The 17,524-nt window shown below is 51.3% G+C and overlaps 1 pseudogene; it reads right to left on the bottom strand.

The window, feature by feature from the left end:
- Positions 1–1,393: 1,393 nt before the first annotated feature.
- Positions 1,394–4,179, bottom strand: LOC142563473 (uncharacterized; annotated as a pseudogene).
- Positions 4,180–17,524: the final 13,345 nt, after the last annotated feature.

The raw sequence follows: 17,524 nt of genomic DNA, 5'->3' as shown, positions 1-17,524 counted from the left end.
TGAAACTGTGCTTATCGAAATTAAGTGCACATACAAGTACAAACAGGAACCTTTCATCAAATACGAAGAAAGACTAAGCTTGCTTCCCTGTTTAGAGTTCAGTGGGGGCCTCATTATTCTCAAAACGACGCACAACTATTATAAACAAATTCAGGTACAAATGTACGTCCTGAATTTGCACAGGGCTCTTTATGTGTACAGTCCCAAGCACTCTGTAATAGTGCATGTAAATCGGAACGTGCTTTCCTTTGGGACCTTATACCCAAGTTGGAACGTTTTTATTTCAAATTTTTATTCCGTCATTGTTGTAAGTTTCTGTGCTTTCTTTTCTGAACTGGTGCATGATATCTTTTTGAAATTGAACTTGCGCATTTGTATAAATTAAATTCTTTTGTATATTTGATTTCACAATTATTTTGTAGTGAAACCAACTTTTGCATCTTGTATTTAAGCATGAGGTTATGTGTGTATTTGGGCGGTGTACTAACCCCATTAAACAATACCTCGCTGCCAACCCGGCGTCCGAGGTTGGCAGCAACCTCGGACGCCGCACAAGCCCCGTGGGTGGTAGTATAGGAAACAGCCACCTTCCAGGGCAGTGATGTATCGCTTAACCACTGCACCACCCCGCCATGAGTGGTATGAGGTCTTCACACGATCTGCGAGACTAAAGCAGAGAATGGATGGACACGTATGCGTTGCCTTACGACTATGCTAATGCTTTCGCGTTCATACACGTAAGCAGCTTTAAGTGCCTATCAATTTTTGCTTTAATTGCAGCTTTAGCTGCCTTACAGCTTCAAGCACTGATTCGTTATTGGTCGTCTGTGTTGTAATAATGACGTCATTTAGCTGTGGTATGGTTATTTTATAAATTGAAATGCAAATCAATCACCCGTTTAGTCTGTCAAACATCCTGTCGAGCATTTGCTTGCCTATTGGAGACAGCTTTGTCCGCCATCTGCCAGGAAGGGTAACTGTCACAAGCCTGCATTGCTAATGATTAATATTTATTATCATGTACATTCATTTTGTATGTTGGGCTGCTGGTGCAAACTTTGCACATTATAATTTGAATTCAATAAACAAGAGCTAAATGCCGTGTTACAATGGCTTGTATTCAGCGCTTGCATTTCAGCATTTTGCTGCTTTGTAAGCAAGATAAGGCAAACGCATGCATCTGCAGTGACAAAACACAAGGTGACCATTGTATAACCTCTTGCCACTAAATTAATTTCAGCAAAGAACACTTACTGCGGCAATTAATGCAGACATTTATTCATTAACCAGTATATAATTGCAGTTGTCAAGTCACTTTGACGCTAACATGAAACTGCAGAAAATGAATGCAAGCAAATAAACCAATTTACCGACATCACGGAAAGCAAAGCACTTATTTCTTGATTATGGGTGCGTGCATGTTCACAAGGGCCGCACATACTGAAATGACTTTGTTCATGTGTGGGACCAGGCTTAGCGGTACTCTGTTCCTTAGGATACGATAAATCTTCAACCTTTGGATTACTCTTTCTACATGGATGCGCACTGAAGCAATCTTGTATGTAATCTCCATGTCGTGTGCAGACAGTTTACTGCCTCCTGAATTAAAAGGCGGCATGAGCAGCACCGCACCACTCCCCTCTAGTTGTTCGGATGCTTGGAAATGTTTTGTCACTTAAAATTAAGTCCCCTGGTTTGAGAAGCTGCAGGAAGCCAGAGTCTTGTGTTATCAACGAATCAGTGTGTCGTCTTCCGTATACCTTGGATATGAAACTTAATATGCCATTAGGAATTATGCCTACTAAGACCTTCAGTGTGTATCCTCCTTTGTAATGTGAATACAGCATGTGCTGACAATCGGGATTTGAGGGTATGTCTGTGCAGATCTCTGTGCAGTCTATTATTAAGATGCAATTTGGATAGTTTTCTTTAAATGGGTCAGGCAAAGAAAGCTTGATTATTTCCCGGGAAGGCATGAAGACCGAGTTCTTCAGGGCAATGCTCAGAATACCAAGCGTTTGCCTAAACACGGTTGATGCTGTTGTGGCTGTAACACTAAATACTGCTCCTAGGGCACTGTACTTTATCCCAAGACGCAGCTTGGCCAGGAAGAAGCACAGCTTGTCCTCACTTGACATCGCATTGCACCTGTACCTTGGTGGTGGCAACATGTTCAAAAGAAGGCAGAATACTTGCAGGGTCACACCACACAAATCTTGCAGTGCCTCTTGCTTTTACTTTACAGACTCAAAGCCCCGAAATCCACAGTCTCGCTTCCAATTCCCATCCGTGCTTGCAACCTTCAGGATGAAAAAAAACACAGCATGATGAAATAAAAAAGAGAAATAGGTACGAGGAAAACAAAGTGGAAAAATTTAATTGCACTCTAGTTGAAATAAATTCATTGATCCTGGAAATAAGTAACACCACTATAAAATGAGTTTTAGGCAGGACTAACAAAATGAAGTCTGCGAAATAATGCACGTTAATTACTATTAAATAAGAATTTGAATGCTAACAGCAAGACATCTTCACAATTCAGCGTAGCAGATAAGGACCAACATCATTATTTTCCAACCTTGTGACTCATTTCTGTGTGCACAACTTGAGTAGACGCCTACGTTCCATTTGTTGCTGAGAGAAGTATAGACAGCCTTGCCGGAGTCGTGAATTCCTCTGTTTGGCATGTCTGAAAGAATGGCACACAGACATTGTTGGGGTATTTAGACAGCTTTTTGGTGCTTCATTAAGTAGCTCGAGGACCAGTATTCAAATCAAATGTGTCCTTACAGCGTCTTTCCTTCGAGCACAATTACTTTCTTCTGCTGCATCATGTATCAACGGATCTGAATCAGCGATGCCGTTATGCGAAGGACAAGCTGAGCATGTTTCCACAGATGTATCACTAAAATCCGTTATAGGAGGCAGATCATCCAGAATGGAGGTTTCTCAATCCTGCATTGTTGCTCCATCAGCTGTGCTTTGGGAGGGATCCTCATCTCCTGCATGAAGCTTCCGAGATGAGACTGCCCTGTCGAAACGTGTTTGCCACCTGCATTTAACAAACGCCAAGATCAACGCCAATTTTGTAGAGGCTACAACCAAACCTGTAATGAAATAAAAGCACCGAGTGCTTGTCCATGCAGCCTTTGCACCACGCATGCAAACATTTCATGAATCAGGCAAGTGTGACGACATATCTATTAGAAAACAAATTGCTATAGTTTCCATTAAGAGCTTCACATTTTTGCTTTCCTACCTTTGCGCCCTGTTCCTGTCAGGTGCCTTTTTTCTGTAGACAGGCGGAAAAATGGACGGGATGTAGGATGGGTGCTGTTTAATGTCGCTCTTGCAGTTGCCCACGAAATGAGTGCTGCTAATTCGTGTATGCTCTTTGGGCAACCACGGAGTTCCATCGGGACTGTGTAAGAAAGAACAGCAATTGCTTGTTAGCCGCCATGGCACACGCATGCACATACACACATACCCGCGCACACGCTCGAACACGGCAGAGAATCACACAAGCTCCGAAAATGGCAACTGAAAGAACCCACGTGTTGCTCAAGCATAGCACGTATTAAGTGCCAGTGAGATTCGCAGTCTTAAATACCGCCTTAATAAAGCCACAAAAACAAAACAAACGATAAATTTTGCTGAAAGGAAGAGAAGTTCATTCCCACGCGATAAAGCTAGTTTCCCGAAGCCTAAATTGCGAGCGCCGAACATTTCAAAACGTGCGTAGCTTAGTTTGATTAAACGAACACGGCAACGCTTACCGCGCGACCACTTTGCTTGTGAACTTTGAACAACGAAGTCTAACAAACACTAGGAATGAAAATGCAATGTTGTTGCACCACACAGTCGTAGCTGCGCTTTCACAACACTAGCGATGCGAGAAGACAACGAGCATGCCATTACTGTCGTTGCGTGCATGCGCTGCGTTCCAAACCAAAGCGAAGAAGTGAAACGGTCGGAACATCTTTCAGCTAGGACTTACTTGATTCTCCTTACGGCGGTGATCCACGCTTGTCGCCTTTCTTTCTCATACGACCTGCCCGGGAATCGATACAGTTTCACAGGATCAGCGCGTTCCTTGGTGTTGTCTGCACTGTTGTGGCAGTCCACGACACAGCAGTACTTCGGACCGCGCTTTCGCTTCGGCGGGGCTACTTTTGCCATTGTGGAAACGCAACTTCGCGCAACAAGCCTTTTGACAACGTACCCAGCTAATGGCGCGACGCTTCAGTGCCTCGTCTCGACTGAATAGCGCGGGCGCAAACGTACAGTGGCCGCCTGCAAACTGGTTGCGCCTGCAGCTGCGCGGGCGCCATCTATCCCGTTTCGCACGGCTCGCCCGCTGGAGCAGCAGCGGGCGCTGTCGTCGCGCGCCCAAACTTGAGCTTGGGTTCCCTATATGCCGAACCTTTTAACGCGATAGCGTTAAGGAGCTCGTGTCGCAGAAAAGCCGGTGTCGTCGGCGTCCGCGGCGTTGGCCGTGAGCGATAAATCACGGCAGGCACTTCATAAATAAAAAGCAACTTCCAAGATGGGCTGGGTGGGAATCGAACCAGGGTCTCCGGAGTGTGAGGCGGAGACGCTACCACTCAGCCACGAGTTCGACGCTTGAAAGCGGTACAAACGCGCTTCTAGTGAACGCGGTGTTGCCTTAAAAACGTGCCGTAGAAAGTTATACTGCGGTGTATATCGGTAATTATGAGCATGTAGCTTACAGAAGTCGCATTTACACGAGTAGCGAAGTAAGTTTCCGCTACATTTCTTCTGCGCTTATCGCACACGCAGAGCCATCTTGCGGCAAACACAGGAGACCCCCTCCTCTCAATGTACGGCGCTGCCCCGACAGGTGGCGCGCCATGCGCGCATTGGGGCTGTGCGCGGACCGGTGCCAGGCGCGTCGCGGCTCCGACTCCCTCTCCCCTGACGACGCTTCGCCGTGCTCCCACGCGGGTTGCAGAATCAAGCGCCGTTCCTTTCTTTAGATCACTATCTATCTATCTCTCTGCCCGTGCCGATCACGACGTTTGGCTGGCGTACATCGTTTCCCCCTCCGAGACACCGAGTGCTTTGGTTCGTTCCGTTTGCTCAGGCGCACGTTTCGTTGCCGCGCCGAACGCTGCGTTGCTCGACGCTCTCCGTGTGATAGGTGGCCGCAAAGTCCGATGCGGGGCGCCTCGTAAGTGATCCCTGCGCCGTAGCACATTGTCTTACACCCCTTGGCGGGTCGATGGGAACGCTTTCGCGTTCCACTCTTGAAGGCGAAGCTTAAGCGTCCTCCAATTTTTAAAAGAGCTTTCAGAAAAACAACTGCAAGAACCGTGCTGCCTCCGCTGCGTAAACCCGACGGTGACTTGACGGAGGGTGTGCTGCAGTCGGCGCAATTATTGCTCGATACGTTAATTCACAGAGACCGAGAAGATAGCGACGCACCGTGTCACAGCGAGATCCGCAAACGTATGCAGCGGCCCTACCCTGCCGCTATCGAAGATGGCGGATTTACAAGGGGGCGAAATAGGAGCTATATTGCGAAAATTGCCAGCGAATACGGCGTCCGGACCGGACGGCCACACGACCGACATCGTAGCCTCCATCTGTCGCGCCCACCCTAAGTTCGTCGTCATGCTTTTTAACGCGACACTCGCGCTGGGATACTTTCCGCAAACCTGGCGACTGAGCAAAGTCATATTTATATGCAAACCAGGTCGGCCATTAGACCTCCCAACGGCATATCGTCCGATATATAAGTCATCTATATTGGGGAAGGTATAAGAAAGGCTACTACACGGCCGCCTCTACCTATTTTTTGGTCACGCGGGGACTCATTCACCCGGATCAGTATGGCTTTACACACGGCAAAAGCGCAAAGATGGCGTTGCAAGATCTCTGCCATTTTATTCATACGCACCGCTCCCAAAACACGCCAGTGACGCTCATCTCCCTAGACTTTCAGGGAGCGTTCGACAGCGTGTGGCATCTATCGGTTTTGAATTATTTCAGGGAGCGCGGATGCCCGACCAACTTGGCGCGCTTATTACATGCGTTCTTGAGCCACCGCACCGTAACGTTCCGGTCGCACTCGGGGGCGGTGACGGCGGAGGAGTCGCTGGGGAGCCCTCAGGGATCTCCGCCGTCGCCCATGCTCTGGAACGCGGTGGTGTATGGGCTGCTGCGATTGCCGATGCCGGAGGGGATCCGCGTGCAATACGCGGATGACACGGTCCTCCTCGTACCGGCCAGAAACCGACAAGCAATGATCGATAAAGCGACGGAAGCCATAAACCGCATTAAGGATTGGTCGCAAATGGCTAAATTGAACTTAACCATGACAAGTCCATTTGCGTCCTCTTTTCTTTTGGCAAGGGCGGAATGGAGAAGAGCCTACCTACTATAAATATAGACCGGGAGAAAAGAAGGCCTGAACTTTCGTAACGCGGTAAAGTTATTGCGCGTGATGATCGATCGCCGATTATCTTTTTTCGACCACGTTGAACATCTTCAACGCAAGGCCGAGACGTTGGCGCTAAAAGCCACGTCATACCTACAAATGCACGCAGCGCTCACTCCCAAGAACAAGCGCCAATTATATCAGCAAGTTCTGCTGCCCGCCGTGACGTATGTTTATGCACACCAGGAGGGGATAGGACGGCGGAGGACTTGGCTGCATCGGCGTGGGACGGGTGAGGTCTCGTTGCGTCCAATATTTTATTTAGTAGGAGGAAAAGGGGGAAAAGGAACTAGGACGTCTTAAGAGAGCATGGTCCAAGGAGGCCAGCAGGTCCATCAGGGTTCCGAAAAGCGGTGCAAAGTTTCCGGTAGACCAGACTGCACCGGCCTGGAGGAGTATTGGCATAACCGGATGGTTCCGGTAGGGGTGACTTGACATCAGGCGGCAGTGGGGTTGCAGAATCCACTGGACAGCAGGTCAACGGAAGAACTGCAAGAAAGCTGAAAATGATGTCAGGCAGGTTGAGAAGGTGTATCTAGGGCACAGAGAAGGATGGAAAGAGAAGCTAAACTGCTAAAAGAAGAAAGCAGCCATTCCGTCTATAGTGTCCCCGGAGACAAGCTCCACCTTTGTTGGCATAACCAAGGACACTATAAGACGAAAGGCGAAGGGCAAGGTGGGAGGGATATAAAGTGGAGACAGGGAAAGAGGAGAGGGAAAGGAAACCGATGAAGGAAAAGGTAGAAAGAATTAGGAGGAGTCCGGGAAAGTGAACGATGAAATGATTCGATATAGACGAATAAGAAGTGCGCGCTTTCTTTGATCTGTAAGAAAGGAGAGGTAACGGTCAGGTGTAATGGTAGAGGGGAGATTCTCTTTAAGGGGATTAGCAATGTGAGATGTAAGGGGACAGTCATTGAAGTAGTGAAGCAAACAGATTAAAAATGAAGAGGAAAAAGGACGGGTGATAGGAAAAAATCGTCTTGAGCATGGGAAGAGTCAGTCCGTCTAGACCTGGGGCGGCGTTGGTGTTGCCTGAATTGATAGCATGTTCAATTTCAGGAATAGTGAAAGGGAGATCAATAGTTTTGGATGAATAAGGCGTGGCAGTTATTTGACGCAGGCGCACGTGGTCGTCATTATCTGTGGAGGGAGAGTCGTGGGTCACATGAGCATTAAGGAGAAAGCGAGCCGACTCAAGCACGCTGCATGTGGGACGACCATCGGGTAAAAGAAGGGAGGGGAGTTGGTTGGTACGGGAAAGTTTGTCGAAGCAGATGCGGAAAGGAAGGCCGAAGAGATTGCGTTTGGAAAGGTCGGAACAGATAGATTTGGAGGCTGCAGATTTGGCCTGGTCGATGTGCATTTTGTATTCGGCATGGGCATCATAGTACTGAGCCTTAAACGCCTGTCGAAGGAGCGGGTCAGTGGTGCGCTGGAAGCGCCGACGGAAGGCACGGATCCGTTTGCGTTCAATAGTGAGGTCGGGAGTCCACCATGAATTAGTCGGAGAGGGGCGCGGCGTTATCCAGCGAGAATGGAGATGACGAAGCTTGTCGAAGAGAATGTAAAACTTCGTCAAAACCAAATCGACTGCGTTCGGTGATAGTAAAGTTGTTTGTTGGACCAACGAAAACCAAGGAGAGGTGACGAGTGACTGTAAAAGATGAGAGGTAGTCGATTTTGTTAATCGTTTATGGCGGGGTCTGGTATGGCCGAAAAAGGAAAATTGGATATATTTGAGGTCAGATAACCTTTCGGATTCGTCGACGAACCAGCTGTAGCCACATGCGGCGAGAGGAACTGATGCAAACGAAACATCGATCCAACTCTCAGCAAGGTGGGATTGAAAGGTAGGCGGCGAGCGAGGGTCATTTAATGCTTTTAAGTTGTTGGCGGCAGCAAATTGTGTGAGCTGCGCTCCCCTGATATCGCCTTCCACAGGGCCCCACAGTAAATGCTTCGCATTAAAATCACCCGCCATCACCAGAAAAGGTTGAGTAAGAGAGGACAGGTGAGCTTGTAGGGCATCAAAAAGGGGTTCCAGGGGTTCGTGAGGGGGAGCGTAAACGGCAAGGATGACGAAAGAAACTGAAGGGGCAACACAGGAAACTATGACAAAGAGAGGGTCGGAATGGACTAGGAAGAGATCATAGGTATGTTTAGGAGCTAAAAGAGCAAGACGGGGAGTGATTGGTGAAGCGAAAGTGATGTGCGTGTGAGGTAGGTGCGGAAGAGAGTTGCCTCGTGTATAAGGTTCCGAAATGATGATAAAATCAATGTGGTGCTGCTGGATAAAGTCCAACAACAACAATGTGGGTTGTCGGGAATGTGCCAGATTAGCCTGTAAAAATTTAATGGGTATGGAATGGGCCATGGTTGAGTATAGAAAAGAAAGGGGAAGAGAACGTTAAGATGAGTATAGTATCGCGGGAGACAGAAATAAAGAAAGGCAGAATGTGCGAAGTTAAGGGGAGGCAGAAGGTAACAGAGAAGAGGAGAAGAGTGAGGAAAGAGAGATAGAAGATAGGAAGGAAGGAAAGAGAGAGAAGCAGACCACTAGAACGAAGCGAGGGACAAGGGGAGCAACCAGACGGGAACAAGGATTGAGGAGAAGAGAGGGGCGCATGCACCCGCCCTCTAGAGAAAGGGGCTGCGCAGCGGCAAACAGACTGAAGCGTCAAGTCCAGAAGCCGAGGTATAGAAAGGATACCAGTGTATCTGATGGCAGGGAGTATAAATGGCCAGAGCCACCGCGCAGCCCCCAGGGGACAGGGGTAGGTGGTGCATGCTATGTTATCCATAGTCTGTGCGCATGCGCATACGCGCTATGCGTTCAAGCATCACTGGGCAAGTCGCATGTCCCGTGGGATGCGACGACGGCCTAGCCACCCGCCGGCACTCGGCGCACGATACCGCAGCGTCCCCCATACGCACCGAGCACGTTTCTGCTAAATGCGCCTCAGCACACTTAGTGCACACCATCCGTGAAGGGTCTGACTTATGGGGACAGGCGCGTTTGGAGTGTCCGTACGTTGAGCAGTAGGTGCAGGTGGGGACATGTAGGTCTTCTCGCACCGTCACCGAAGTCCAGCCTATGATCAAACGCCCGAGGGCAGTAAGGGAGCGGAAGGACGCTGCATCGACGGCAAGGACATGGGTGAAGTTTCCGGAGCGTTCGCGGAAAGAGACTCGTATTTTACAGGTATCAGGATCGAGTTGGATTGATGGGTTGCGTGCATTGATAGCAGCAAGGAGGGCATGAGCTGGTATGTCGGGATCAACACCTGATATCCGAATATGGGGTTGTCGTTTTTGGGCAACCTTTATGGAAATCGCGGTACGCGTTATCGGGTTCCTTTCAAATGCAGTCTTGAGATGGTCAAAAGAGTGACGCTCACTAGTGAATATTGTGATGCCGTGTCGTGTACGGCGCATCAAGACGTCACCAATTCCCTCCGTTATTGGGTCTATGTTCGCCTTGAGAAGGGCTACGACATCGCGCGCCGGCGAGGCGGAAGGAGCGACAGGGGTGAGGAACAGGATAAATTCGTGTTCTCGCCTGATTGCATCGGGCCGTGGAGGAAGTATCGGCAGGTCCGTGACCGTTTGTTGAACATCTGCAGGGGTCCTGATTGGGAGCGGCCGGGTCGTGGGTGAAGCAGCCTGCATACCAAGGTGCGCCGCAGCCGCGTATGTCCTGGGCTGACAAGGAGGACGCGGGGGAGCCGCCAGCGCATCGCCAGCAAGGCGCCTCGCCTGTTGCAGCTGGTCCCGCAACTCTTCAACGCGACCCGCCTGATGTGCAGCAATCGCTCGAACGTCAGAGCATTCCGGTGTGCTCTGCAAGCCAAAGCGGGCAAAGTAGTAAGGGAACCTTCCATGCGCTGTTAATAAAGTAGTCAGTTTGCGCGATGGCGGAAAAAACCGCGGGATGCAGAACGTCGTCGGTACCCACTTATATAATTCGGTGTCCTTGTGGTCAGTTGACCAACGAGCGTTCCATCGCGCCGTCGTCTCCTTGTGAAACGAGGCACGCACGACGTGAAACGTGAACTGCGTGCGTCGCAAAATGCCTCTTGATGCCGCCGCATTCGCCGCCAAGTCTGCCAATTCGTTTCCATACACACCCTTGTGGGCGGGAACGTGATGTATAAGAAAAGGGGCGCTGTTCTCAAGGCGCTGTAGCTACTGTTTAATGGCTTGAATTCTGGTGTCATTGGTGATAGGGCGCGCAAGTGCCGTGAGCAGTGACAAGCTGTCAGAATAAATATATTGTTACGTGTAGCTGACGTACGAGTCTACAATATATTTACACGTAGACAAGCGGTGGCAATGATGGCGACGCTATATCAAGCGGTGGCCACGTCGTCTTCCTTCTCCTCAGTGCAGCCACACTGTGGCGGCTGTTCCGTAGCATCACCCCCGGCAGTAGAAGCGCCGTCCCGGTGCTTAATCTACACATCCGCGGCGAAAGGTGTGTGATATGGCTTTAGTGGCGCCACGTGAACGATGTCACTTGCAGCCGACGATGACGCTGAGAGGCTGGCGGGGATGACTTCATACGTGACATCCGTCACTTGGCGCACCACACGATATGGGCCAGTGTAGCGGGACAGCAGCTTTTCGGAAAGGCCCACACGTCGAATGGGGGACCAGAGAAGCACCAGAGAACCCGGAGTAAATTGTACGTCGCGATGGTGGCAATCATAGAGGCGTCTCTGATGCTCCTGCGAGGCCTCGAGACGGGTGCGGGCGAGCTGGCGCGCGTGGTCGGCGTGTGCGATCGCGTCGCGGGCGTATTCAGTGGTTGAACGTGTGGCCGAGGGCAACAATGTGTCCAAGGGCAACGCGGGTTCTCGGCCATATAGGAGATAGAATGGTGAATAGCCGGCGGTGTCGTGACGCGATGAATTATACGCGAACGTCACATATGGTAAGTGAAGATCCCAGTCGTGGTGGTCGGTCGCGACGTACTTGGATAGCATGTCGGTGATGGTCCGGTTGAGGCGCTCCGTGAGGCCGTTGGTCTGTGGGTGGTAGGACGTGCTGAACTTGTGCTTAGTCGAGCAGGAGCGGAGGATGTCCTCGACGACTGCTGACAGAAAGCTGCGGCCACGGTCAGTGAGTAATTGGCGCGGGGCACCGTGCACTAAAATGATGTCATAGAGCAGAAAGTCAGCAACGTCAGTAGCACAACTTGTCGGGAGGGCTCTGGTGATGGCGTACCGCGTAGCATAATCAGTAGCGACGGCGACCCATTTATTTCCGGAGCCCGAGAGAGGGAACGGTCCAAGAAGGTCTAGACCAACACGGAAAAAGGGTTCCGGTGGGATGTCGATCGGCTGAAGACATCCAGCTGGAGGTGTGGAGGGCTTCTTCCGGCGCTGACAGGGCTCACAAGCGGCAACGTAGCGCCGCACGGAGCGAGCGAGACCCGGCCAAAAGAAGCGACGGCGTACTCGGTCGTATGTGCGCGAGACGCCCAAGTGTCCAGCCACGGGAGCGTCGTGAAGTTGTTGGAGGACAGTCGACCGCAAGTGGGATGGAATTACGAGCAGAAGGTCACGGCCGTGTGGATTGAGATTGCGGCGGTATAGTGTCCCTTCCTTAAGGAGAAACGTCCGGAGAGAGGCGTCGCCAGGCGTTGACTCCAGATGGTCGATGAGGGCTCGTAAGGAAGGATCGCGGCGTTTGCTCATTGCCGATTTCGAGCAACTTGGACAGAGAGAAAACGCAAGTGATGGTGTCCGCGTCAGCCGGGTCGTCGACGGGGTAGCGGGACAAACAATCGGCATCCTGGTGCAAGCGTCCCGTCTTGTATACCACGGAGAAGGTATATTCTTGCAGGCGTAACGCCCAGCGAGCGAGTCGTCCCGTGGGGTCCTTGAGCGAGGATAGCCAGCAGAGCGCGTGGTGATCAGTGATGACACAGAAGGGGCGTCCGTACAAGTATGGGCGAAACTTGGCAACAGCCCACACAAGAGCGAGGCACTCGCGCTCTGTGATTGAATAATTGCGCTCGGCGGGTGATAGAAGTCGGCTGGCATAGGCTATAACGCGATCATGTCCACGCTGGTGTTGTGCTAATACTGCTCCTATGCCGTGACCACTGGCATCAGTTCGAACTTCCGTTGAAGCAGACGGGTCAAAATGGGCCAGAATTGGAGGCGTGGTAAGGAGAGTAGTGAGCTGCGAAAAAGATGCGGCATGGTCAGGTCCCCAAGAATATAGGGCGTCTTTCTTCAAGAGGTCGGTAAGGGGACGGGCGATGGTCGCAAAATCCTTCACAAAGCGTCGGAAATATGAGCACAGCCCCACGAAACTACGAACGTCCTTGGTAGACTTCGGAACAGGAAAGTTCTTGTCCGGGTCAGGTCGCACGCCTCTGGCGTCCACGAGGTGTCCAAGGACGGTGATTTGGCGGCGAGCGAAGTGACATTTTGACGAGTTCAACTGGAGTCCGGCGCGGCGGAACACGTCAAGAATCGCTGAAAGGCGGTCTAGATGCGTGTCAAAGGTGGGTGAGTAAACGATGACGTCGTCCAGATAGCACAAACAGGTGGACCACTTGAACCCCTGAAGCAAAGAGTCCATCATTCGTTCGAAGGTGGCGGGCGCGTTACAGAGACCGAAAGGCATCACCTTGAACTGATAAAGGCCGTCAGGGGTAACAAGTGCAGTCTTCTCTCTGTCCATGTCGTCGACGGATATCTGCCAGTATCCGGACCGTAAGTCGATAGAAGAAAAATAAGTGGCACCGTACAGGCAGTCTAGAGCGTCATCAATACGTGGCAAAGGGTACACGTCCTTTTTTGTGATTTTGTTCAGGTGGCGATAATCTACACAAAAACGCCACGTTCCATCCTTCTTTTTGACAAGTACGACGGGAGAAGCCCAGGGACTACAGGAAGGCTCGATAATGTCCTTTGCAAGCATCTTTTTGACTTCCTGTTGGATAACAGCTCGTTCTGACGCAGAAACACGATATGGACGACGGTGAATAGGGTTCGCATCGCCAGTGTTTATGCGATGGGTCACGACGGACGTTTGACCTAAGGGTCGATTGTCAAAGTCAAAAATGTCGCGATAGCCTTCAAGAACGCGGCAAAGGGCTGCAGCTTGAGCAGGTGTAAGGTCAGAGGAGCCCATCATCTTCATGTCGACGTCAGTACTGTGCGATGACGTCACGGTATGGGCTGAGCTGTAACGATCTTCCACTGTGAATGGCTCGACCTCATCATCCTGCAAAGCGCGAAGTATAGCCAAGGAGATCCCCTGAGGCAGAACTAGCGCGGTTAGCGCGAAATTGACGAGTGGAAGGCAGGTGCGGTTACCAGTAATTTTCAGCGCAGTGTGCGGCACGATAACACCATGTGTAAGCATAACGGCCGGAATTGGTGCGGCCACGTAATTGCCGTCAGGTACAGCTGGTGAGGACAACAAGTCTACGTGTGTCATAGAGCGAGGTGGTAGGCGAATAAAATCTATGCAGCGCAGATGGCTGGGAGGCGGGTCCACAGGGTCGGCAAGAAGAGGCAAGTCAAGGCGAAGTGAGCCGGCCGAACAGTCAATGAGGGCAGAATGATGGGCAAGAAAATCCAGACCGAGAATAAGTTCGTGAGGGCAATGCTCGATGACGGTGAAGAGAACGACGGTGTGTCGCTCAGCAATGGTGAGTCGGGCAGAGCACATGCCAACAATAGCGACAGTCCCTCCGTCGGCGACTTGTACAAATCGGTTCGGGGCAGGCGTCAGAACTTTCTTGAGCCGACGGCGAAGAGCAGCACTCATAATGGACACATGCGCCCCGGTGTCAATCAACGCGCACACAGGAACATTGTCGACGAGAACGTCCAAAAGATTCGTGTTCGTCGGTAAGGTGAAGCGAGGATTTTGAGCCAATGTCGTCTTTGCAGCTTCACCTCCAGAAGCTGCGCTCTCTAGTTTTCCGGTCGGGGGTGCGGCGAGTAGGTCGGAGAAGGAGCACGGCGAGACGGGGGCGAGCGAGATTGACGACGGGAGGGAGAAGGCGAGCGGGAGTAGCGGGGTCGTGTCAAAGGCGTCGCAGGGTCAGATGATGGGGTGGGCATAGAAGGGGCGAAGGAAAAGGACGCACTAGAGGGGCGAGGGTGGTAATTAGGAGAATAGCGTGTGGGGGAAGTCCAGCGGCTGCGGCAGTGGCGAGCGACATGTCCAATGCGTCGGCAGTTAAAACAGATCGGCTTGTCGTCCACGGTTCGCCATTCGGAGGGGTTGCGCTGTCTATAAGAGTAAGAAGGGCGCGGTGGGGCCGTGCGTGGAGAGAGAGGTTCCGAGCATGCGGAACGAATGGAGTGCAGGCCGACGTTGGATAACTCTTGACGGACGATGGCCTGGATCAAGGAGATTGTCACCGGAGAATGATCAGGTGACGGAAATGAAGGGGCCGCCGGTTGTGCCGCTTCGACCTCACGACGAATAATGCGGGTCAAGTTGTCACATCGCGACGGCTGGTGGAAGAGGTCGTCACAGGAGGACGTAGCAGCTGTGTTGGGAAGTCGCGTGATGTGCTGGGATAACCGGCGGCTTTTAGCATGCTCAAGACGGCGGCACTCCTTGAGGATCGTATCGATGCTGGTGACGTTGGTAAACACCAGTAAATTGAAGGTGTCGTCAGCAATCCCTTTGAGGACTTGATTAACCTTATCCTCCTCAGACATGGTCGGGTCAGCCTTGGCACAAAGGGCCAAGACGTCGAGAATGTAGGACACGTAGGACTCGGTCGACGTCTGTACACGTGTGGCTAGGGCTTTCTTGGCATTGACTTGACGACCGAAGGGATTGCCAGAAAGGTCGCGGAGCTTCTCTTTGAAGAGATCCCAGCTCGAGATCTCCTCTTCGTGTGTCTGGAACCATGCAAGTGGAGCTCCGTCGAGGTAGAAAACAACGTTCGCGAGCATAATAGTCGAATCCCACCTGTGACTGGTGCTGACACGTTCGTATAAGCGGAGCCAGTCGTCAACATCAGGACTGCCGACTCCGTTGAAAACACCAGGATCCCGAGGTGGGGAAATGGCGACGTAGGTCGGGGCTGCAGGCGGAGAGGGTTGCGTAGAGGAAGTGCCGCCAGCAGGAGCCGAAGTTGCACTGTCGCCGTTGCGACCGCTGCGAAGCTCCATGACGGGTACGGGGAACGTCCACCTCCACCAAATTAATGTTACGTGTAGCTGACGTACGAGTCTACAATATATTTACACGTAGACAAGCGGTGGCAATGATGGCGACGCTATATCAAGCGGTGGCCACGTCGTCTTCCTTCTCCTCAGTGCAGCCACACTGTGGCGGCTGTTCCGTAGCAATATAACGGTGGCGCGAGATCGTGCGAGAGGATATAGTTAAGCGCCTCCTGGAAAGCAAGCGTTTCTGCACAATATGCGCTTGACGCAACGCTCAGACGGTACCGCCGCACTGCAACTATCCGCTCACGCGGCGTCAATACCACCACCGCAGCTCCAGCCGACCGAGAAGTAAACGAGCCGTCTGTGTATATGTGGGTGCCCGGGCGTCTGGCGGCGCGCTCCGCCTCGTGGACTTGCAAGCGCTCAAAGCCAAAGCTCCGCGCCTCCGACGGATGTTCGCGCCAAATATCGCGCGGGAATAGTACATCAGCCGCCGCATAGCTTGAACTTCCAAAAGTAACGGATCGGCGCCGTTGGAAGAGGTCGAACTCGGCGTTGAGGCGATCAAGTTCGAACTCCAGTGGCGGTTGGTCTAAGAGAACCTGCAGCGCCTCCGTGCGCGTGGTGCGGTACGCCTCAGTGAGCGCCAGCAAGAGCGTGCGCTGCACCGAGTTTATGCGCGCTCGAAGTCGACAGTCAGGTTGTGCATTCCACCACACGGGCGAAGCATACGCGATGGCCGGCAGCAGAACCTGGCGATAGAGTTGCCGACGGGTCTTGGCGTCGAGGGTCGCGTGCATGCGGACGAAGGTGATGGACTTCATGGCGAGCGTCTCGGCCTTTCGTTGTAAATGTTCCGCGTGGTCGAAGAACGAGAGCCTTCGGTCGATCATGACCCCGAGAATTTTGACGGAGTTTTTGAATGATAGGCCCTTCTTGCTGTCATCAATCTTGATTGTCGGCTTACTTTTTTCCATGCCCCCCTTGCCGAATGAAAAAAGGACGCATTCAGTTTTGTCGTGGTTAAGACGGACCTTGGTGGTGGTGGTCCACGCCTTTATTTTAGTCAGGGCGGCCGTGGCTCTCGCCATGGTGTCGAGGCGATTTTTCCCCGGGATCAGAACCACCGTGTCGTCGGCGTACGCCTGAATGCGGACTCCCTCCGGCATTTGCAAGCGCAGCAGGCCGTCAATGACAACATTCCAAAGCAGGGGGGACAGAAGCGACCCCTGGGGGCTGCCTAAAGTCGTTTCCGTCATAACGACGCCCGAGTAATAATAATAATAATAATAATCTTTATTTCACTCATGAAGTGAGGGAGTGCGGGAAAAAAAGCTGACAAGTCAGCTTGACTAGTTCCCAGCTCCCCGGAGAACAAAAATAGAAAGAAACAGAAACACTTTTTCGCATGGCAACATAAAAATCACAAACAAATAAATACTAATGCAGCAATAACTTGTCGATAACATTGACAATAAGGTACTATAGAAATAAAAAGTTTGTTAACTGCGTGATAGACCAATGTTAAACAAAAACGTACAAACATAAAAACTGCAAGTAAAAAGCGCTACATAATGAAGGAAAAAAACAAAAAATAAAACGGCACACATTGGTGTAGTATGAAACAGTACATTGCAATGCGTGTAGCGTACATGCGCAGAGATGAAAGAACCACATGAAATTCTGTCATGGGAAAGGAGCTTTGTCACAGAAGAACAATTTCAGTTTCTGGTTCGATGCTGTTTCGGGAGTGAAACCGTTTTTATGGCAGAAATTTAGCAAATGCGGTAGGGTTCTGTTTACCATTTGTTGTCCGTATCCGGTTCTGCACGTTTTGATTAGCCATGGCTGTGTATTTCGATTCTCATAAGGTGTGGTCCTTTTAGAAAGCGATGCCAACCGT

Source organism: Dermacentor variabilis, chromosome 11 (genome assembly GCF_050947875.1).
Source record: "Dermacentor variabilis isolate Ectoservices chromosome 11, ASM5094787v1, whole genome shotgun sequence".
Taxonomy (NCBI): Eukaryota; Metazoa; Arthropoda; class Arachnida; order Ixodida; family Ixodidae; genus Dermacentor; species Dermacentor variabilis.
The sequence above is the reverse complement of the archived record's forward strand: the minus strand, read 5'-3'. Positions and strand labels throughout refer to the sequence as shown.